The sequence below is a fragment of the Amblyomma americanum genome, chromosome 1 (genome assembly GCF_052857255.1).
Source record: "Amblyomma americanum isolate KBUSLIRL-KWMA chromosome 1, ASM5285725v1, whole genome shotgun sequence".
Classification (NCBI taxonomy): Eukaryota; Metazoa; Arthropoda; class Arachnida; order Ixodida; family Ixodidae; genus Amblyomma; species Amblyomma americanum.
Window position 1 is genome coordinate 334,732,844 of NC_135497.1, and position 22,207 is coordinate 334,755,050.

At 42.7% G+C, this 22,207-nt stretch overlaps 1 pseudogene across 1 annotated transcript in view; it reads right to left on the reverse strand.

Moving 5' to 3' along the window:
* Positions 1–4,505: 4,505 nt before the first annotated feature.
* The window catches only part of LOC144115518 (Y+L amino acid transporter 2-like), a 29,568-nt pseudogene continuing 11,866 nt past the window's right edge, over positions 4,506–22,207 (reverse strand). The window contains exons 7-10 of the transcript XR_013311417.1: positions 21,080–21,176; positions 18,526–18,675; positions 13,691–13,868; positions 4,506–9,871 (exon numbers count right to left, since the gene is read on the reverse strand). The product of XR_013311417.1 is annotated as a Y+L amino acid transporter 2-like (transcript). The remainder of the gene's footprint in view (positions 9,872–13,690; positions 13,869–18,525; positions 18,676–21,079; positions 21,177–22,207) is intronic.

Here is a 22,207-nt window from a genome sequence, read left to right on the forward strand (position 1 = left end):
ACACTCGCGCGACATGAGACTATTCTCAATCAGCACACAACTGCCATCCAGGCGCTTCAAACTCAATACCGTAAACGAGCCTCGTCGGACGAACATGGCCAGGGCCCCTCGCAGTTACGCAGTCGCACCAGCTCAGTCAGCAGCGATGCGGGTCGCACGTCATTCCGACACGTCCAAGATGGCCACGCACCCTAAAAGCAGCCAAAATGCAGAACACATAGAAATTTGGCAGTGGAATTGTAGAGGTTACAAGCGCAAAGCGGGTCTTCTCAAACAGTTCATTGCCACCACTCCAATCCGTCCAGACCTTATCTGCCTGCAGGAAGTGGGAGCCGATAAGGCCCCGACGCTGGCGGGATACTGTACGATTAGTCAGCCCCTGATGCCATCGGTTGGCATCCTAGTGGCAAAAGATGTAACTGTGGTCGAGCACGCCCTGCCAGTACCGGACGCCGAACACTTGACGGTCGACATTGTGCCCAACAAGCGCGGCCGAGCAAGCACCTTTGTCATAAACGTCTACAAGCCCCCCAAGCCTAGGAAAGGGGACTTTACAGACCTACTATTGGCTGCCTCTCACAAAGCGCAGTGTAATCAGCTCGTGATCGTAGGAGATTTCAACGCACCCCACAGAGAGTGGGGGTATTGCGATAACACGGTAAGAGGTCAGTCTATAGTGAAAGCGATACACACGCTAGGACTGGAACTTCTAACTAACCCTGTCTTGCCTACACGAGAGGGAAACAGCGTGTCTAGAGACTCCTGTCCTGACCTCACCCTGGTCAAGAACGTAAGCCACTCGAAGTGGACCAACCTAATCGAAACATTGGGGAGCGACCACTGCATCCTAAGCACCTCTATCACTTCATCCAAAATCCGGAGAAGCATTGGACCAGCCAGAATAACGGACTGGCTAAAATTTCGCAATTCGGAATTCCCTACGGGACATATAGAATCTATCCAGGATTGGAGCGCGGCCCTTCGCCAGGCTCACAGCACCGCCACCGAAGTCGTACAGCACACAAACGAGACACCTGAGGTAGACAGGCACCTACTCAAATTATGGGATCAGCGCGCGAAACTCGTTCGCCGTTGGAAGACCCAAAAGTTGAACCACCAACTTCGAACCCGCATAGTCGAGCTCACGGAAGAGGCACAAACGTACGCCACGCAACTCTCGCATCAGAACTGGCAACAGTTCTGCGAGTCTCTGCGAGGCACTTTGGGCACGTCTCGGACATGGGCAATTCTCAGAAACTTGATAGACCCAACCAAGTCCAAGTCCGAAGGGACCCGTACACTCAAGCGGATTTCCCACCTGTTCCCGGGTGACGACGCAGCTCTTCTCGCAGCGCTCCGCGACAGATACATAGGAAGTGCGACTACAACACCTAGCACGATTACCTACCAGGGCAGCCCAAATCGAGCTTTGGACGCCCCCATAACGACGGCAGAAGTATACGCTGCGGCGCGATCCTGCGTTCGTAATACGGCGGCAGGTGCGGACAAAATCACCAACGCCATAATACGCAACCTCGGCGAGGACCAAATTCAGGATCTAACTCAGTAAATTAACGATGAGCTCTGGGAAAAGAATATCATCCCTCAAGAGTGGAAACACTCCGAAATCATCGTCATCCCAAAGCCGGGGAAGCTGCCCACACTTGAGGCGCTCCGCTCCGCCCCATCTCGCTCACGTCGTGTCTGGGCAAGCTCTACGAGAGGGTGATCCAAACTCGTCTGCAGAACTATATCGAAGACAACAACCTCTTCCCTCCTTCCATGATCGGCTTCCGATCCGGGCTATCTACTCAAGACGCCTTCCTTCTACTCGAGGAGGAGGTACTGGCGCACGTTCCCAGCGGAGGGGAGCACCTTGTGATGGCCCTTGATCTCAAAGGTGCCTTCGACAACGTGTCTCACGATGCCATCCTCAGAGAACTGAACAACCTAAATTGTGGGGAACGCGTCTTTCACTACGTCCAAAATTTCCTATCGAACAGAACAGCTACGATCGGCATAGGAGGTACACGGTCGGACCCCCAGGACATGCCGCACAAAGGCACGCCTCAGGGTTCGATCATCTCCCCTCTCCTTTTCAACATCGCGATGGTTGGCGTGGCCAGAAGCCTTCAAACAGTACCGAACATCAGATTTACACTGTACGCCGACGACATAACTATCTGGACTACCAAAGGCTCTCTGGCGACCAAAGAAGAAACTCTGCAGCAAGCTGCTACCTGCGTCGAGGACACGGCCTCCCAGTGCGGACTGCGCTGTGCGCCGGAAAAGTCAGAGATCATCCGCATAGAAGGACGTAACTACAAGTCTGCAGGAGACATTCAGGTCCTCCTACACGGCGTCCCCGTCCGAGAGACCCGACATATACGCATCCTTGGCTTATGGCTCCAGAGTAATCGAAAAGCCACCCACGCTATCAAGCTGTTATCCACCACAACACAGCAAGTCGCCAAAATGATCAGAAGAGTGGCACGCAACCGGACAGGCATGCTCGAGGAGGACACGCTACGCCTCGTCCAAGCACTTGTGGTGAGCCGCGTTTCTTACAACCTGCCGTACCTGCAATTAACTAGACAAGAACTAACCAAAGTCAATGCCATGTTACGTACTGCGTACAAATATACGCTGGGCAATCCTATCTACACTTCAAACGCCAAACTAGAGGCCCTCGGCCTCTCTAACTCATTCGAGGAGATCCAGGAGGCTATTCTCCTCTCGCAACGTGCACGCCTCCGGAAGGCAAACTCTGGAGCGGGTGGGCTACCCGGCAGACGTCCAGATAATACAGAGCACGACCAACCTCCCAACAACATATCGCTCGCGGGTGCACATCTCCCCGATCCCCAAAAACATGTCGAGCGGAGCCGGGTCGGGCAGACGCTCAGCCAGAATAGATTACTTGAAGCGGACAGCGGCACGCAGCCCACACACGGTCTACGTCGACGCGGCACCACACAGCGAGGTCACGCGGGCGACGGCAGTTGCGGTGAACTCCTCCCACAACGAGGTTGTCAGCGCCTCCTTGAAGCACACGACGATCACGGAAGCAGAGGTGGCAGCAATCCTGCTGGCGATCCAGTACGGCGACGCCCGCACCAGGGTGTACACGTTATGACCGACTCCCAAGCAGCCTGTCGGCTCCTACTTGCAGGCAGAATACCCAAAAAGCTGTTGGGCATAGTAACCAACTCTATGAGCGCCCATTCCTCCCTAAGACATCAGATAACGTGGGTGCCAGGTCACGCGGGATTATAGGGCAACGAGGTCGCGGACGCACTAGCTCGAGGACATACCAACCGAGCGCGCTCCAACCCCGACTCAAGCTTTCTCCCCGATGTTCCCGTCACCTACAACACACGACTCCACTTCCTAAGAACACAACGACAGCACTTCCCCCCTCCACATAAGAAGCTTAACGCTCAGGAAGCTCGGGACTGGAGGCAACTCCAGACCGATACTTTCCCCAATCTCTATAAATACAGCATCATTTTCCCCGAGCGCTACAGAGGCGAATGCCCGTGGTGCGAAGACCGGCCCGATGCATACCACATTACATGGGGATGGATGTAAGGGCCCGAAACCCCCGGACATCACAACACATAGAACGAAGGAGCAATGGGAGACCTCTCTGCTCAGCTCGGAGCTTGATCAGCAGCGCACACTCGTTGCGCAGGCTAGAGCGGCGGCCAAGGCCAGTGGAATCTTGAAATGAAGACACCACCCATTGTATATTTCTCCTAGTGTCTTTTATTTTCCTTGTGAATAAAGTTTTCTACTACTACCGCGGGAGACGGCGAGAGCAGAAACGCACCTCGCTGGAAAAAAAAGAAAAGAAAAATGCAAGCGAAGGGGGCGAGCGAAATGAGGAGGAGGAAAGAAAGGTACAGACGACAATTGAGGGAGAGAGAGAAGCAGGAGGCAGGAAAAAAGTCGAGAGAGAACGAGAGACGAAGTCGAGGGAGGAGCGGAGCGGTTGCGCTAACACGTCAAACAAAAGACAAAAACCAAGTGCACACAGAGAGGAAGTGAGCGAGAACCGGCGAGCCAAAAGAGAAGCCCAAGAAAAGCTCAACAGAAAGAGTGAAGCGGGAGACAGAAGAGGAAGCGAGGGAAAGAGATGGCAGCGAGATGAGGGTGTGCGACTCACAAGAGAAACAACAAAAGACCCAACGCGCCGCCGCCACCTCCTCCTCCTTCCTCATCACCCGTTTCCCACCGGCTTTCCGCCACCCTTCACCTCGCAGAAACGCCAGCACGAGAAAAACGCAGCGTCACCGTCAATCGATGCCCAGCATCATCACGATGGCCATCCCAGCTCCCTTACTGCTGCTGGCGTAAAACTGACACGCTCAACTTTGCCATGAAGGCACAAATATACAACGGGGACAACCTAACCAACCCAGATATCACAGCGTCGCGAGTGAACGCATCTTACTGTACCCGTTAGAGCAGTCATTATACAACCGAGTGAAAGTCGCAAAAAATTCGTGCCCAAAAATATTTGTTGCAGAAGTTTATTCCCTTCATTTGCCACATCCCAGAATGATTCACGTCTGCAAATGAAATTGCTCATCACAAACTCCCCCTCTCATTATATACAAGGCACCCTTGGTAGCAATGTGAATACAACTAAGCGGAGTACTGAAATGAAATGCATATGCCCTCGTTAAACCACGTTTTACGGCACACAGCACAATGCTACCGTGTGGTACCCGGCAGTACAACAAGACAGTGGTCATGCAGCCACGCACAAAACTTGCTCACCCAGAAATTTCCAACAGCAACAACAGCACACAAAGTGTGCTATCAAAAATAGAGTGCTCCCATGTGTCAGAAACAACAGCCTCTCATGCATGACAGCATTATCAAAACAGAAGGCATGCATCATTATGTACTAAAACACAGGGACAGACAGGGGCAGGAGAAACCAAGTAGGTAGGGAGTGTGATTCGCATGAACACACATCTTCCAGCATTGCTGAAAACTGCAAGGAGCTAAACTTGAAGCGCAGGAAATATTACAGCGAAAACTCTGCAGGCACTTGTCAAGGCTTATGAAGGCTCCAGCATGCCAACTGGCAAGCCATTCGGCAAGTGTTACATACCTTTGGACAGTCTGTCTTGTTTACAGCAACAAGGAAACGCATTAGCGCGCAACAAAACACACGCGAAGTACTGTCCCACTGGATGCCATTGCAGCAGCACCAGGGTCATGCGAGGTGTGCATGGAGGTGTGGGTGGCGGCTAAAAGCAAGTCACTGGAACGTGGAAAGCACCGCAACTATTTTGTATTCGCTGCCGCGCCACGCATTGGCCAGTTCTTCTCACGCGGCCATATATCGGCAGAGTGCGTTTCCAGCGAACATGTGTGTTCGCAGCGGCTACATTTCAGTGTGCATCGCTGGGCATGTTCATTTCTCATGTTTGAGTGGCGTGTTTTAAAGTTACCAAACACATTACTGTTTTCGGGCCGAATGTAGCAGCGGGAATCGGGGATGACCGTTTTCGCCACATAGAGCCAAAAGTGACGTACCATGCCATCTGGCTGCCCCAGGTTCGTCGTAATAAATTTGTTACTACCAGCGATACGTGGCTATACGAGGCAAATTTGCACAGGCCACTTATATCATCCTTTGACCGCTACTCCCACCCCACCGTCTTGCATAAGGAACCAAGACGGGCAGCCCATTTCACGTTTTCATATGCCCAAATGGGATGCTGCTAAAAGCATACATTTATTCAGGACACGGTCGCATGCAATCCCTAATGAATTTTAGTGGAGGTAATCAGCATCAAATGTTAGGAAAATAAACTACTCACTGCTGTTTCTTTAAAGGCATGGTCTGTTTCTAGTAATTCACGAGTTTACTCCCAAAGAAATGCAGACTACCTTTTTTTTATCAAGAGCTGTCAATTATTCTTTGTAGCACCAAGAGATTATCTTTCAGAAATAACAAGCAATGCCTGAGGAATGAAACAATTATTGCACTTCAGCCAGCTACGACTTGCTTGAGCCTGTGGCTGTCACGATGCAATCGGGAAAACTTCCCCGTTTCCATTATGTTTTCTTGTACATTAACATTTGCACTGCAGAAGTGGGAATAGTTAAGGTTTTAAAAATGCCCTAATGCACCATAAAATTTGTGGAGGTGAAAGCAAGTGTCAAAACAAATTAAGTAACATGAAGTGCCAAACCAGAATCGTTTTGAAGATACCGGCAGAAAGGCACAGCGGTGAAATGCAAACGAGAGGAAGGAAGAACAGGATGAGAAAAAAGGAAGGACAGGCATCCTGTGTTTCACCTTTGCCTCTATGCAAGCTGTGCCTCTCAATGTGTTACTAACTAGCGGAAAATTCGACCTTCCTCTGAATCGAACAATGTGCCAAGTGGCTGTTGAAACACTGACATAGCCCCTTTTTATATTTCTAAAACAGGTACCACTCAAGTCTGCTTTATTCATAGAATGTCATTCTCATGCAAGATGCTGTGCACCCTTAATTGCCATCAGTTTAAAAGCAGTTACCTTTAATCAGGTCAACTAAACTGCAAGGTACAGTCTGCAAGTGCCATTTTATCTGCAATAGGTAATGTGGCAGAAAAGCACAGGAGTAAAATCCCATGTTCCAGTTAAGCAGGAACCTCAAGTCCAGTTCATGTTGGTGAAATAAGTCATAAATCATTAGAATGTTTTACTCCCTGAAGTACATGCCAGTCCATGACAGTAATTATTTCAAATTGAAGTATTTCCATGCGTGCTGGGGGCATTATCTGATATGCTACTGGTTCAACAAGTACAGATTTGAAGTAAGATGTCACTTTGGATGTGTAATAAAAGCAATTCGCTGCATAGTACACAATAGGACTTAAAAGGAACTCATCCTTTTGCCTGCCTTGTCATTCATCAGTGGTACTATTCTCCACTATAACCACACAATAGAAAACTAGAGTTTCTGTGTGGATGTTTTTGTGCTTCCAATGTGTCAAGCTTGCGTTCATTTGCTGTGTTGAGACAAACCTGGCAACAACAACAAGAGTCCAACATAGCCTGGAGCTGTCTACTGATTGTGATACTTTCCAGGTTCCAGTGATAGCCATGCTCACACATTTTCAGCGAGCATGTAAAGAATGCTGGACACTCGAGCAATGTAAACTCAATTCAATTCGTATGAACAGTTAGTCTTACCCATAAGGCAAGGACCACTTGAAATTATAAAAAGCAATACAAAACCAACACAACCTTGTTTTCACAAGCCACACATTTCACTTTGGCAACAGAGCTCAGGAAGCAAATATCAAAATAAATTCACATTCGCATGGTCCCTTTGGATTTCATGTATCTTGTGCACACTAAATCTGAATATTTGACAGCACAGATGACATACGCATTCATAACTTCCAGCATAGATGGAAATTTACACCAGCCTTTCATTTATAATAAATATCACTGACAACTAGAAAAAAAATAACAATGTCAAAATATGGCAGCATAACGCAAACACGTTGACAATCCAACTACATCAAAACAAAATTTTTCGCATCTGCAAGTCAATAACTGCTCGTGGCAAACACTATCCAAATATTTAAAAGTACATACATCACCACAAGTTTACACAAATATGTCTAAATAAAAAGTTCTGAAATGTGGCCTCTCAGTTCTCAATATGTGGGCAGATGTTGCAGTTGACAGCCAACACACTCTCAATGCAAGGATTCTTATAATACAGGAACAGCCACAACATAGTGTTCCCAATAAGAAGCGCGACTGACCATGCTACAGCAATCAGTCCACATGCACCACTGCACTCACAATGAACTAGAGGCTCTTAACAATACCTATTGAAAAACTGCAGTCCAATATCCGTGCATACCCAGTGGTCATACTCCAGAGATTAGCAGCTATGATATTTGCTGCCTGCAGCACCCTGAAACTTTTTATGCATGTCAAGACCAATGCCTTGTCCTTCATTTACCCACAGGAGATGGCGCCACAGGCTGCTAGACTTGAAATTTGCAACAGTGAGCTTCCCCAGTTTTGAACCACTGCACAATGCAACGTTTGGTGAAGTATTTAATAAACCTGAAATTATAACTGCCAAAACACGCACAACAGCCCTTTTAAGCCTTCTGCAAAACATGAAAACCATTCCTCCATTTCAGAAATAAAGAACGGGAAAGTAAGAACTATACCACATACCTGTGCTAAACTTGTGAACAATTTTCTTTGGCTATGCAATGGAGGCTATGAGTGCGAGCTACCAGCTTGTAGGACTTCATTTGGTGTGTGAGCATGTCAAAGCCATCACATCATGCTCATCGCTTCCATTGCATAACCACAAAAAGTCATCCACGAGTAGATTTGGCTCAGTACAGATGATTTAGCACATCTACCCACGCACACACGCTAGGTTTCCATCCATGGCAACGTGCAAATTCTCGGTACTGAACACCATGCAGTGGCTGGAAGCATCAACAGGTGCATCTATTTCACAAATGCCCCTCAGCCCACACATACATTTCAAGGTAACAGTTACGAGGGAACAATCATTGCGACCTTTCGATCACATTAAAACCAACGTTATGTCTGATTTTAATGCCCAGCAACAAAACACACACTATGGCATAACTCAGTTCAGAAGAGCTAGCTTAAGTAACTGCTGTTACCTGGACAATTTGCTGCAACATTTGCACAGAAAAATTAACTGCTTCTGGTGACATTAATATTACTGTACCTGCTATTTATCTTAAGCCAAGAAAAAAAAAGGCTGAAAAGTATGTGGAAATGTGTGCAAAACTATCCGGTACACACGTAGTTGCCACTTAATTTATTCCTATGAACTATATAAACACAGTGAAATATGTGTGACAGGATTGCATATTAGCCTAATTGCATTTGCGGCCACAAATTATTAACAGTACCATTACATTATGCACCTAGATATAACAACAGCTCTGGCACCTATGAAAAAATTCATGGCCTCATAGGGAGCAACGCGAAAGAATTATTATAGTTAAGAAAAAAACACCTCGCGGATGTCACCAGATGGTCTAAATAGAATCAAGGTGAAATCACAAGCATAGGGCCCTATCTTTCCCCCATTTCCTTCAAATGAAATCTAATAATCTAGTCATATATACAAGCACACAACAAAGTGCCAGTATGTAAACACTAACATCAGAAGCGCTCTGTCTTGAACTTAATATTTTCACATTACAATAATGTGAAACTTGCAAAAATGTCTTTTGGACACCTCAGCTTGTTTCAAACAGACCAACTTAAGTACAATAGACTATGACACAAAAAATGTTCTTTACAAATCTTCTTCACCTCAGATGCAACATTTCCAGCACCCTTCCATGCTGTCAACAAGCAATAACAAATGTATACTATATTAACTGAAGCGCTAGAACTCCGAAATGCTGCGTACAAAGTCAGAGACAAAACAAACAAATAAAAGAAAAAAGCTCTTACATCATCACTCACATTTTGCATATAACCAAATACAAGTCAAGGTAATGATTATAAGAAATAAAAAGCACTATTTGAAGTTTATTCCACTGGCATTTTTTTTCTTCTACACTGAACCACATTCTGACAAACCATTGAATATATCGTAGAATATAAAATATGTGTAAAAAGTGTTCATGCAAAGAGTTATGCTCTTCAAGACTAGCATAACATGTGCCTCATAAAGATGGTAATTTCAAGTAAGATGAGAACATGTTCCAAGTGATGAATGCATCTTTCCTGGAAATTCTTGCTCTGTAGAATGTGTGCTGTTATTCATTTATCCCACCTTGTCTTCTTGGGGTCCACTATACAATATTCTCTGCACATACTCTGTCACCACATCTGCAATCAGAGATATAATAAATGCTACATCATCACATTTTAAACACTGCAATACTTTTATTGAGAAGCCTTCTATATGCACTCCAAAACATCCAAGAACACAAACCTTAAGCATAAAGTTCTTTTGTAATGATGGTTGGCCACATCATTCTCATTTCAAAGAATTAGCCTCAAAGCTCCTCAGCCATATACCATGATTGTGACACTGCTTTTTTTTTATTTTGCTTGCAAGGCATGTTTAGGTTTAAGTAAATGTAGCTGACCTTCTCTTTAAAATATCACCATTCAGCAACATTATACATGGCATACAGTGAGACTAGGTAACAGCCAGAAAAAGTATTTACTGTGGCAACTATCACAAGCGCCTTTCAAAGAGTGCAGTAAAGCCAGAATAAAACACAAACACTCATTAAGCCATACTTTTCTACTTTGCAGTGAGATATTACTTTCCAACAGCTTTATGAATATGTACTTCAGTAGATCCTTTGCCCAGAAACATGAATCACGCTAATTGTACACTGCAGCTAAAAGCACACATCAAATATTGTTTTTGTTCACATGCACTGTTTATGTTTCATTCCAGCCTGGCTGTACAACAATTATCATTGGTTCTTTGGGCTGCAGACTAACAGAAAAAAAAAAGAACTTGGCAAGAGTACCGGCGGCATTTAATGTCAGCATATAACTACCAGGCCCAGCACCTACATCAGCAGGTTTATGTACCTTTCTCAAGGCCGTAGTTGCAGTTTCTATCCCCAAGTGTTTATATTTTAACAGTAATTGCTTCTACATTGATTTTTTTCTTTAAAAAAGCAACTTTTATCCTTGGCAAAATTTTAACCACAAATTGTAATCGCTATAATAGCATAAAAGCCCATAAGTATGCCAGCATCAATTACTAAACACTGCCCTTTTTTATGTCACGTTCAAGCCAAAAAGCCTCTCGTGTAAAACAGTAGTGCATTCTCTTCGCAGTTTGGCTGACATCTATATGTGCAAAATGAACAATTTTCTGCTTCAACCCACGCAACCAATATCTCATGTGTGACTTTAGATAAGCTCAAAAAGCAAAACAAGTTGCAGGGCTAGTTGGTGATGCATTTTTTCTACAAAAGTAATTCAGCACTACTTTTTTAAGCATATGGCTTACAATTTTAATTTCCTTGAGAATATTAAATGCAGCTACCTGACAAATTTGCTAAATAAGTCAGCTAGAATTCATTCTTTTAAAAACAAACAGGCGTCATGCAAAGGCAGACTACTGAAATTAAGTGCACTGGTACTCTGGCTGACTATGTGAATAAGTAAAAATAATATTAAGGAAAATACCAGTATACCACACGTAGACTACACATGTTTAAAGGTTCAAATTCTGGGTATTGAGTATTGTCTATAAGTGGGGACTATAAAGCATTTTCGCCCAATATAGCACGAAAATCCCAAAGAGATTATATGCTTCGGATGCAGATTATATGCCAGCTATGGACTATGTACCTGATGCAAACAATCTAGTGAATACAAATCTTTTCACGCAAAATTGTGCACTGCACACTGTGCACTAGGTGCAGAGTGTATACTGAAAATTAATACTACAAGTGTGAAAATTCCCATGGCCAAGCTCTGTATGGATGAGATTATGGGAAATTATGTTGGTGTTTTCGAAAAGCATTGTTTTTCCATGTCTTATTCTGTACAAAGCTTTCAACAAAACAATACAATATATTCAGATACATATATGCATTCTGACCTACTTATTAATGCAAAATAAACATTAAGGAAATACTGCATCACAAAAATGATGCTGATTAATAAAACCTATTTTCAATATTTTAAGAATTTCATCCAGATGTAAGCACTACCATATAAAAGTTCAAGATCACTAAAACCATGTATTTGGTGTAGCTGTTATAGTTACTGGCTATTTTGCCGGAGAAGTTTACATCCCATTTCTCACATGCAATATGTCCAAGGAAAAAGAGAGAAACCATTACTAATTACCCAGGTTAGTATAAAATTGGATAAGTAGGTTCTTGAACAGACACAGTGCCTATGCACGTTGCCAAGCACATACAAACTTCATTCTTGACCACAATAAGGTAGTGAATACTAAAGAACATGACAAATGTCAAGTAGGCTCCAATGAAACATGACTTAATATGAATACATTGCAAGAACCTTTTAACCTGCATTCATTATCTAATGTTACAGACATTTGAACACAAATTCCCCAATTCCCAGTAATATGATTCCTTTGTGCATAAAGACCTCCATCAATGCAGACTATCATTTCTGTTGCATATAATTTCCACATAAGTTATGCTAGTAACGATTTTTACAGTTGCAGCACATTCTAAGAGAGTGAACACAAAGGCAGGCATCTTCAGTCAACTCCTATTATCCAGTATCATCAAATGCAAATACCTTGTATACAATCATAAATGCAATATGTACACCTGAAAGCTTCACAAACAGAAAAGTTTAGAGGCCTTTAGCAACTCAAATGTACTTCAAGAATTGCCAGTATGCAAAGTATTAGTGCTTGATTCTCAAGGATGCTTGTGAATCTCTCCATGTTCAGTTCTTGTTAAGGGTCATGAAGTATCTGGGCCATCAGTTTTGTTTTTTTATTAACCAGCAGCTATTTTTATTTGCCACAGCATAGTGCAGCCACATATGAGTAAAGCTTGACAAAAGTTGTTAGTGAATACAAATCTATTGATAATTAATTTTCTGTCATCATAAAGCCTGAAAGAATATAGGCACTTACTATTTGTGCCAGTGCTAAACTTGAACTTCTGTTTTGCAGTAAAATCCAAGCCAATGCTTACATATTGCATGCACTCCCCTATCTGCGGGCAGCTATAAGCTTGAACCCACCAGAAACAAACTAACAATACACCTTGCTAGTGGCACTGAGTCCTTTAAATTACGTCAGCAAAAAATTACACTGCAACTACTACTCTCACCTTTAAGAATATGAAGTTCCCTTGATATGGGCAAATGGTTTTTTGAGAGACTGATTCCATTAGTCTTCGTACCACATTATTCACCATGTCACAGACTTCATTGTTATTAACAATGCAATGACAACACCACATTTATCAACATAGGTTTTTCTATGTATTTCTTCAGAAAGAAAAGAGCCCTAAGTTCAGCATAATTCGTGTATGTGCATAGCTGACCTTGTGGGCTCAGGAAAGCATATCCCACTCTGTCACACCGTTTTATTATTCATAGTTCCTGTGCTCACTAACACGTATCAGATAAGACCTGTAAAATGTTCTGGTAGTAATTTGACTGGGAACAAACTTGCTTGCAATAAAAAAAATTCAGCAGCCTTTTCAGTATAATTCTGCAAACTTGTAAGACTGAACACAGTGCGGCACATTCATTCTACTTTAAAGGAAAAGGAGGCAACATATGATAGCTAGGGTATTCAAAAAATGTGCGTTTGGCTCAGATATCTTTTTCAGGCACCAGTTAATGTTATCATCAAGCACTTGCTCCTGGCTGCAAAAATAAGACATTTGCAACAAAAACATGCCAGCAAATGTCTAAAGTTTTCCCATACAACAATCAACATTTTTCAGGATTGAAATCAATTCCACCTGCTTCCTGCCTGCTCTGTGCTCTGCGAAGTTACTTCTAGCGGTTACAACAATTCAGCATAATAGTTTGCCTGGCATAGTGACATGCACTTTAACAAAACGTATTTAATATGCCGAAGTTTTACTACACAGCCTAATGGCCTACTGTGTATCTCTTTCCCAGAACAACGCCATCTTTCCTGTACCCAAATTAGAGAAGGTGGACACTCACAAATTGTTTTCCTGTATGCAAGAGGTTTATCCTTCCAGTAGATGGTGAAAAAGTAAACTGGAATTCCAGAAAGCATTATGCCTGCACCAATGGATGTTTCTAGGGGCTGGCTGAAGAAAGGCAGCACCACGAGGAACAGCGAGATGAGGAAGAACACCACCGGCAGAATAATGTTCACCTGCATGGCGATAGTTGTCAGTAAATCACGCCCAAAACAGAGAACAAAAATATTTGCAAATAAACACACACAAAAAGATTGGTGCCACTGCTGAGCAAATTCACTTCAAGAAATTCTCTAAAGAAGCTCCTGTATACTATAGAGGCTATCTTCTCCATCTGCTAGTACTTCCTCGTCATCCTCCTATTCTTCCAGGATCACCTGGATGACAGGAATAACCTACCCTCCAACCTATGTGGCCATGTATTGATGTACACTAAGCATAGTCATATATACACAAAGCCCTTCATTTTTGGGTTTAATTTTTCCGGAATTCAGGGGGTAAAAATCAGGCGATGTTTTTTAAACTTCAAATCTGGATACAAATCAGGTTATTCAGTCAAAATTTCCATAATTTGGGCTCTTTTGGGGCTTTTTTGCAGCAAAAGACAATTCACCATTAGCGCTTGTTTTTGTGTGGGATAAAAAATGGCCTTGTTATTGGTCAGTATTCCCAGACAGCATCGAAATGGCAGGTTACCTTGAAAAACTACTTACCAAACCAGATTTTTTTCCTCAAGTATTACGATTAATTCTTTGCATTCAATAACAATCTCCAAAGCAGTATTTCCACATGGGTGCAAGACCTGCCTGTTTCACACACTGAGAAAATAGTCACTCAATATCACAGTGGCCATTTTAAAATGCAAGAGCCCAGGAGGAGGGTGTCATTAGCCTGCATACTGTTTGATACAATCATGTCAAGAATAAGAAGTGCTAAGAGCGGTTTAAATCAACATTTGAATAAAAACAACCCTCTGCAATGAGCATATGATATCCGCTTATTTCCATACAGTGTCTTCAGCTTTGTGCACTGAAAAATGTATGTTCTCTAGATGCTTTCACAGGTGCACTTAATGAGCCCCTCATCTTTCTGCTTCTATGTGAAATCGAAATCTGTTCGGGGTGAGCTGAGACTTGGGACAGTTATAAGGGTGAGCTCTGCAGCGCAGATGCAACAGTGTTGCCACAAAGTGCAAATGCAAAAGTGTTGTGAAATGCGGATGCAAAAGTGGGTTAAAATTTGACATGAACCACTGGAGAGATGATATGCATCTTTTCGATAGCCCCTAAGCTGCAGAAGAAACTGTAGGAATACAGGATTATAAACTAAAAAGAAGAGCTGAAAGTTGGTACTTCATGAAGAAACATTTTTTTTTTACTTCCATTAATGCTTACAAGTGCACAAATAGTGCACCATTTAATTAAATTTTTTTCTGAGAGAGTAACCAACCAATTCACATCATAATTATGTGCTTCACATAAATGAAATGCAACTTGCCTGTCATATTCTTGAGGAAATGGTGAAAAAAGCTACATAAGCATACATAGGTAAAATGCTGCATAGGCACACTGCTTAAGAAGGATGTTGTTATGTAGAATAGTGAACAACTGTCGAGTAAAAAATTGCACACATGAATGTCGTGCTTATTTATTAGTTCTTTGTGCTATATGCAGTTGGATAGGTCCATCCATCGTGGTTTATCAGTTGAAGGCCACAGCAGTGCCAAAACACTAAAGAGCTCAAAAGTAGCTCATGGACCTTGTGCGTGCATTGCTAATCCATTCTACCATCTATCAAATGAGAATGCTATACATCAATGCGATGTATTTTGGATCAATGATGGTGCAAAAACAGGCCCTATCACATTCGGGAGTGGGTTTCATCAACCAATTTTCTTTTTAAATCAACTAAACCCAATTGAAAATATCATAATAGAATCTAAAATCAAATTAAGATTATTCAGATTTGTTTCAATGGCTACTTGCAACTGAAAAACAAGCTTATTAAAAAGGCAAGCAATAGGTCGTCAAGGTCAAATCAGATTTTTTAGATTTATTCATTCCTCACCTCTATGGTGAGCTATACATCCGTTAAATAATGTACATTTCTATAAACATTCCCAGGACATCAACAACTAAGACCCCCAGGTAGACCATCAATTTTTCTCTCAAGTTGATGAGGTGGATACCTATCAGGTCCCCAGCAGATCTACCAACAAAAAATTTAAAGTTGTCTAGTATCATGTACTCCCGTTCTGCTGAAATAAAATTTTTCTAAAAAAAGGTGCTATACCTTGAGAAATAGACATGTAGACTGAATCAGTCTGTTGCAGGTATGTTTATGGTTTGCAGGGAGAGAGCATCATATGCACCATCATGTTCCAAATATTTACTGTAGCCGAATTCTGACACTAAAATTTCAGTCTTGATTCTGAAGAGCCAGAAGCAAAATACACACTATTCATAGGTATCAGTATGGGTTGGTATTGGTATGCAAGGTTTACCCTGAAGCAACACATCGGCTATTTGGGACGCCGTAGTAAAGGGCTCCAGATAAATTTAGAGCACCTGGGGTTCTTTAATGTGCACCAACATCGCACAGTACACGGGCGTTTTTGCATTTTGCCTCCATTAAAATGCATGGCCAGGATTCAATCCTGTGAGTTTGGGATCAGCAGCCAAACAGCAGAGCCAGTGAGCCACCACGCCTACATCATGGTAGGTATCCAACATGGAACCTACATGACACTGACGTGCTATGCTGTAATTACCTCAGTTGAATAGTGTCACAACGATGGCAATTTTAACAGGTCAGCAGTTAAAAGCCAGCTGAGAAATGTGGACTTCAAAATCAAAATAAATTATTCATTTTAGCTGTTACATATTGGTTATGCTTTCCGAAAGTAACTGTGAAAAGCACAGTAGGCATATGCTGTCCCTGAGGTAATGAAAGGAGTTAGTCCAAGTTCTCTGAACTACTACACACTCTCTATTTTGCAAAGAGCATACCTATTTATTGCGAGAGCATTACTCCGCTCATTGCGCGAAAACGCCGCCATCATCAGAAACCCCAGTCCGAAACACAGCGCGCAAATGATGTCATCACCCCTCCTGGAGCAATAGGCCACCATCATCCCCACCACCACATACCTGAAAGCACGATTGAGGTGTCCACTGACCCTGGGAGCCAGTTATGCGCCTTTCCTTTCCTCAATCATAAATGGAGTCTAAACCTTCCACTTGTTTTGAAAAAAAGGAAAGGCACATAACTTTCTCAATATGTAGGTGGATGCCACCCCCTACTCACAGCCCGACTGAGGTGTCCACTAATCCAGTTAGCCAGTCACATTTGCTCTCAAATTTACACAAGAATTGCTTAGGTGCCCCCATAATTTTTAATGGCTATTCAAGTGCCTTTGTTCATATATATAACATGCTTACTTTCACCTCAGTATAAAAGAGTGCACCTTTCAATCTTTTTTGCGTATATTATAAATATAGTGCAGTATCCACCACAACTCAGCAGGCACAAAATTCTGTAGCTAAGTAATAGTCCATTGGCTCAATTTTTGGTCATGGGGCCACATTTTAATAGGAGAAATTTGAAATCACTGTAGTAATGACATGTTGGTGCACAGTGAAAAAATATTAGATAGTCAAAGTAAATCCGGAGCCCTCTATTTTGGCATGCATTAGAGTCTGGTTGCAGTGCAACATGTAAATATGCATTAATATTAAAGAAACAGTGTAGCAATGTTACCTTTGCTACAGAGTGCGAATTGGCTGAACAACTGAGAAAGCAATAGTGAAATAGCAAGTGATTCGGCATAAATAACCATCAATGGCAGTATATAGTACAAGGAATGTCCCTAAGGAACCATGATATAAAAAAGAGGGTTTATTTTAGAGCTTATGGGGGTTTAACATCCCAAAGTGACTTGGGCTATGACGGACGCCGTAGTGAAGGGCTCCGAAAATTTCGACTATCTGGGGTTCTTTAACGTGCACTGACATCGCACAGTACACGGAACTCTAGAATTTCGCCTCTATCGAAATTCGAGCGCCGCAGCCCGGATTGAACTCATGTCTTTCGTGTCAGCAGCCAAGCACCATAACCATTGAGCCACCATGGAGGCTAATACAAAAAAAGAATAACTGCCTTTAACAACTTAAGCGCATGGTTACACACTAAGCTCAATGTGCAGTTGAGGGTGTTTTGTAACCACAGCGGCCAAATGATTTTTGCTTTATACCAGAAATTAGGACATCTCAATTATTCAAACCGCTTTATTGTTACCATGGTGTAGCCCAAGCTATGATGGCTAAGTACACTACTACACAAAATTTCAGTCCCATTCAGAAGACAAATCATATACAAAACTGTGTATAACTGAGGCAAATATAGCATATGGCAGAAAATAATGAGAAATGAAAATGAATTGCTAGGTTTTGTAATGCCATCTAATATTTCACTGCCCATACTTAAAAAAATGTAATTTTTTAAGACTTTGAGGCACCTGTGCAGTTACCACCGATTACTTCCACCTCTGCCTCTTAAATGATCAACCACTCCTAGATCACCAGTAGATGGGATCATTCAGATACTGAAGGAACAAGCATTACGCAGACTTGTTGCAAAGTAACCGATTAAGATTTTAACCTACATACAGCTTTTGAACCGCTAAAACCTTTGTGTATAACAAAACAGTTTAAATAAAACATTATAAAGCTGCACCATTCTGCACGCTTCTGATAAAAATAGCCATAATTTAACAACAGTATGTGAACTGAACCCTCAGCACACCGAAAATTGTATTCAAAGGAATTTTCATACCTTAATTGGTCGTTTCGTATTAGGCTGCTTTATCCGAAGCCAGAGAAGCCCACCCACAGACAGCATGATGAACATGGCCTAACTAAAGGCAGTGTACGTGATGAGAACAAACACATCAGTGTTTGTCAGGTACAGCAGGCTGAGAAGGCACTGAAAATGTGAGGGAAAAGAATGTAGATTCATTATAAAGAGTGCAAATCAGTAATAGCTGCCTTGTAATTTTTTTTCCCAAATTCAAGATATACTGTTATTGAACATTATATAGTAAGCAGAGCAAAGCAACCAGTGCATGGAACTTTTTACACAAAAATTTCAACATTAGCAAGCAAAATCTCAATCTGGAGTTGTTCACATACACTAACATATTCCAATTTCAATGGTACGATAACAAACATGGCTGAAACAGTAAAAAAGTACAGCATAGTCCTGCAATAGTTTCTGTTGAACCTTGTGCTTCTATACTGGGTTTCAAAAAGAGTGATGGTACTGTATTTACTCGCGTATAACCCGCCCATGCGTGTAACCCGCACCCCTAACTTCGAACTCCACGAAAAAAAAAGAAGAAACCTCGCGCACAACCTGCACGTTTACCTGAGAAAAAAAATGAGCACTACAAAGATACAACTGCAAACTCAGTGATCATTTCGTTTTCAGAACATTTATTCAAACGACCACCACCACGTCACTGGTTATCCGGTTCTCAATCATTGCCACTCTCACTGCTGCCATCCAAGGCTTCATTGCCACTCTCAAAGACGTAGTCGTCCTCAGAACCCTTCAAGGCACTGATGGCATATCTTTTAAAACTTTTGTGCACCAAGTTGGTCAGTATCGCTTTCCACGCATCCACGATCCACTGGCACCGCAATGGAATATTGGGCCTTCGCAAGTGTCCCGTCGGTGGGAGGCCGTAAAGGCCGTCGGCCATCCACTGGGCATACAGCCGCTTCACGTGTGCCTTGAACTCCTTATTCAGGCACACGTGAAGTGGCTGTAGCATGGACGTCATGCCGCCAGGTATTATAACGAGGTCAGTGCCGGTCTCGGCAAGGCGAGCCTTCACCGCATCAGTGCAGTGGCCTCGGAAGGAATCCAGTATAAGCATCAAGCATCCAGTACGAGCAGCAGCTCTGTTGGCGATTTCTTCAGCAGTGGCTATAATCTTTAACTTCTCTTTCGCTGTGAAACACTGTTGCTGAGTCGCACTCATGACGTCAAAACAAAGCAGGCAAACAGTGGAAACTGGGGTGTAGTACACGAAACAGCACCTGACACAAGGCTCAACAACGCTGGCTGAAGAAAACATGGCCAATGGTGTGGGGAAGAATAAAGAGACTATGAATGTGGATTTGGCTATGCCTTTCGTTTGACCCTCATCGGCTTGACAAGAGTCGATGACTATGGGGATGACGGACTACACGGGGGGGCCGCCGTGCATTGCAGTGAACCCGACCCCATCCCCCAAAGCAAAAATTCATAGATAACCCGCACCCCTACTTTCTAAACGCAATTATTTTTTTCAAAGTTTGGTGCGGGTTGTACGCAAATAAATACGGTATGTCACAGGTGGAAAAATTAGTTATGGCTAAAGCAGTACAGTTAAAACTTATCACTCTTAGCTTGAAGCCATTTTTTTTGTAACTCTTGTGACCAGTTCACCAGTACAGAAAAAGGAGTAAAGACACCTAATTTTTGGGTGTGTGCTTTCTTCTTTGTAATGATGCGTAAGGCATTAGTATAGATGAATTACCATGTGGTATTCGCCTACAAACGCAAAATAATTTACAATCGAATTTCTCTCACATGCTGTTTCGGTTTCAACGGCCAAACGGTGGCTGCATGCGACTTCAAAGTTGTGTTTGAGTCACGCAAGGCATGAAAAAATTGCGATATGATCGCCACATCATCAGTTTAATTCACTACGACGCTAAATCAAGCTTGCCTCAATAGCTGGAATGACAACAAATGAAGAAGCAGTGATTAAACTGCAATTTTTAATGCCTCACATGACCTCAATGTAACTTCGACATCACAGAGCGGTTTAAACCGGAACAGCATGAGAGAAAAATTCGGTTACAAATTAATAGGCAGTCAGTGAACACCACATGGTGATCCACGTATAGTAATGTCTTATGGCATCCCTCTAAAGAAGAAAACATGCTACCAAAATGAGGTGTCTATACTCCTTTATTACAAAGCAACAATAACACAGCAGTAATCAGGGCAAATGGCTAAAATAGCAAAAGCAAATACAACCAGCAGTGAACACTATGACTTGTATTGGATATGCATACCAAAATCCATCATGAAAAAGATTCCAGTACAGGGCTTCAAATATATCAGTCATTTGAAACTGACCATTAGTATGCAAGCCTCAAGCAGGTTAGAATTGTGAGAGTTACAGTAGCCAGTACTTGTCAGGAACACATGAAAAGAACTCAGAATAAAGTTGTTGAGTATGCGAACATTATTATGCAGTGTTATTATATTTTGCAGTGTTGAAAACCTTAAGTGAAATCATTAGGAAGCATGCGACATCTAACTTTACACTTACCAAAAAGACTAGGCTGGGAGCTGGTGTAAAATGAGTCACATTGATCATGGCGAGACAACTAGGCAGGTGTCCCTGTCTTGCGCCAACAAAAAATAGGCTGTAAGGAAGGAGTAAGCTACAGTCAGTCATACAAAATGGAGAACAATAGCAATAGTACAGCAAATTCAAAGTTTTTGTAGAGAAAGGCATAACACTCCACTATCCCACACTATTCCTTTAAAATAGTTTGGTTTATGGTTTGGTTTATGGGGGTTTAACGTCACAAAGCGACTCAGGCTATGAGAGACGCCGTAGTGAAGGGCTCCGGAAATTTCGACCACCTGGGGTTCTTTAACATGCACCGACATCACACAGCACACGGGCCTCTAGAATTTCGCCTCCATCGAAATTCCACCGCCGCGGCCGAGATCGAACCCGTGTCTTTCGGTCCAGCAGCCGAGCGCCATAACCACTCAGCCACCGCGGCGGCTATTCATTTAAAATAAAAGGAAATGGAAACACCAGAGTTGTAGCATAGTTATAAGAAGAATGTTCCAATCATAGTAAAGCAAAGTAAATTAGTCCCAGTACCATAGTGAAAAGTCAGAAGGAATAAAAAGACACAATATAATATACGAGTTCACCATTGTGGCGAATGAAATAACTCTCATAATACCATACAAGCCTGCCTTCTGCAGCTCAATTATCACAAGTATCGGGTACAGCAAGGGTTTTTTTATTACCAGGTGACGAGCCATAACTAGGCTACAACAGCTGCCATATATCGCATGTTTGCAATTATAGTGCCAGAATAGTCTGTGGCTATGAAGCCTGCTTCTTTGTTGAGAGCCCTTACTGACTCCACTAATAAGCGCTGCTTAAAGTTTCTTTATATAATGTACATGCCACAAATGTCCAAGAAAAAAAAAGCTTATGCATTAAACTTGCAAAGTTGCGTCAATAACCTTGGTAGTGTGGCAGTATAAGTCAACTGAGTGAATAACTCTGAAGCTAGCTGCACGCAAACAACGAAACCCACAAAGCTGCCAACCACATGTTGAAAACCCAGAAAACCAAAATTATTATGTTAAGGCACAAATCGCACGGCTTTGTGATGATATCACAGTCACCATACAAACATGCTAGGAA